Consider the following 2,329-nt stretch of genomic DNA (forward strand, 5'->3'; position numbering starts at 1 on the left):
TTTACAGATCTATTTGGGGAGAATTGACAGTTTTACTGTGTTGAGTCTTTCTGTTACTCTTGCTCATGGAAGAGATAAGTAAAGTTTAAAAAGAAAGGAAGGAAGGAATAAAGAAAGAAATGAAAGACTAAATAAGTGCAGGACACACTGTGTTTAAGGAATGGACAACTCTCCCTATACACACACACACACACACACACACACATACACACACACACACATATATATATATAGCAAGATGGTATTCGTTGAACATTTTTGTATCTGTTCATAGGTAATATTGGTCTGTAGGTTTTTTTAGTTTTTTATTGGTATTATTTGTTATTTTTACACATTGAGTCATTATACATCATTTATTCTGTAAAGAGACCTTACCCAACATGATATACGCCATGCAGCAAACGAGTTGATGCGACTGTACATGTCATCACCAGCAGGCAACAAGCCATATCTGTGCAAGACAAATGTCTTACTTCTTCATATTTTCCCAAATTTCCCTTCTACACTCGTCCCTTCTCCCACTCTCCTTCCACATTGTCCCCAATGGCCATAATAACGTTTAATGCTTTTATGTCCTACAGTCTTTCAGTCTCTACTGTAGAGTGCAGACAGTTGGTATATGTTAAGTGGAGACATACAATGTCTCTCTTTCATAGCCTGACTTGCTTCACTCAGCAATAGATCTTCCATGTTTGTCCAAATGCAGGGTCTTGTTTTTTTATGGCTGAATAGTATTCCATGGAGCATATGTGCCACACTTTTTCAATTCATTCATCCATTTGTGGATATTTGGGTTGGTACTATGCCTTAGCAGTTGTGAATAACGCCGCAATAAATATAGCTGTGCAAGGGCTTTTCTGACTAAACATTCTCCTGTCCTTTGGGTAGATACCCAGGAATGGAATTGCTGGATCATATAGTAGTTCTATTTGAAGGACCTTGAGGAATCTCATTGTGATTTTAATCTGTATCTCCCTTACGATGAGGGATGTTGACCTTTTTTTTTTTTTTTTTGTTGTCCTTTTTTTTTTTTTTTTTTGGAGAGGTTTTTGCTATAGGGCGTGTGCACTTGCCAGACAGAGCGAGACAGAGAGACAGAAAGCGAGAAATCACCCCCCAGAGGGGATGGCCACACCACAATACCTTCTCCTCCATTCTTCTCTCAGGATCTTGGGCACGCATGCACACGCACCTGGCATGAGTTTAAGCCACCGAGTCCGGGACTCGAACCACGGTCAACTACGTGGGAGTCCAGCGACATAACCATTACACTAACTGCTAGTCCCTTGACCATTTTTTCATATGCTTTTTGGCAGTTCATATGTTTTCCTTAGAGAGTTGTTTATTCAGCTCATTTTCCCATCTTTTAATTGGGTTAATTATTTTCTTCTAGATAAGCTGCTTGAGTTCCTTGTGTATTCTGATTATCAGCCCAGTTAATAAAAATTCTCTCCCATTCCAAGGGTTGTTGATTTACACTAATTACTGTGTCCTTTGCTGTACAGAAACTTCTTGATCTGATGTAATCCCACCTGTCTATTTTGGGGATTATTGCCTATGCTTTGGAAGTCTTACTTGAGAAGTCTTTTCCTATCCCAGTGCCTCCCAGAGTTTCCTCAATGTTTTACACCAGTAGTTTTATAGTTTGTGGTCTTAGGTTTAGTTCTTTGATCCACTTTAAGTTAATTTTTGTTAATGGTGACAGATAGGGGTTCCAATTCATCTTTTTGCAGATGGATACCCAGTTTTTCCAGCACCATTTGCTAAGCAGGTTTTCCTTTTCCCACTGGATTGACTAGTACCCTTTGTCAAAGATCAGTTAGCTATATGTTTTGGGATTTATTTCTGGGAAAAATATGGAACACTTCATGATTTTGCGTGTCATCCTTGTGCAGGAGCCATGCTAATCTTCTCTGTATCGTTCCAATTTTAGTATATGTGCTGCCAAAGCGAGCACTCTGTAGTTTTATTTTTATATTCTGCCTGTCCAGGTTTGATATCAGTATAATGCTGGTCTCTTGCAGTGAGTAGGATGGAATTCCTTTGTCTTCGTTCTTTGGAAAACATAGTGCACTCAATAGAGATAGATAGAAGGAAAGTGAGAAATCACCCCCCACCCCCCACAGAAGGCATGGCCTTGCTGCAATCCCTTCTCTATACTCCTCTTGAAATTTCAGGTGTACATGTATACACGCCCAGCATGATTTTCAAGTCACTGGGTCCACGGCTCAAAATGGTTGGCCTTGTACCTTAACCTCCAGTACCTTAACCACCATGCAACCTGCTGGCCCCTAGTGTTAATTCTTTAAATAGTTGGTAATTAGCTGGG

General features: G+C 39.8%; 1 non-coding gene across 1 annotated transcript; it reads right to left on the minus strand.

Moving 5' to 3' along the window:
• Nucleotides 1-1,850: 1,850 nt before the first annotated feature.
• Nucleotides 1,851-1,957, minus strand: LOC114005180 (U6 spliceosomal RNA). The gene has a single exon (XR_003547062.1). It is a non-coding gene; the product is annotated as a U6 spliceosomal RNA (small nuclear RNA).
• Between the last annotated feature and the right edge of the window lie 372 nt (nt 1,958-2,329).

This window comes from Tupaia chinensis, unplaced genomic scaffold (assembly GCF_000334495.1).
Source record: "Tupaia chinensis unplaced genomic scaffold, TupChi_1.0 Scaffold143178_1, whole genome shotgun sequence".
Taxonomy (NCBI): Eukaryota; Metazoa; Chordata; class Mammalia; order Scandentia; family Tupaiidae; genus Tupaia; species Tupaia belangeri.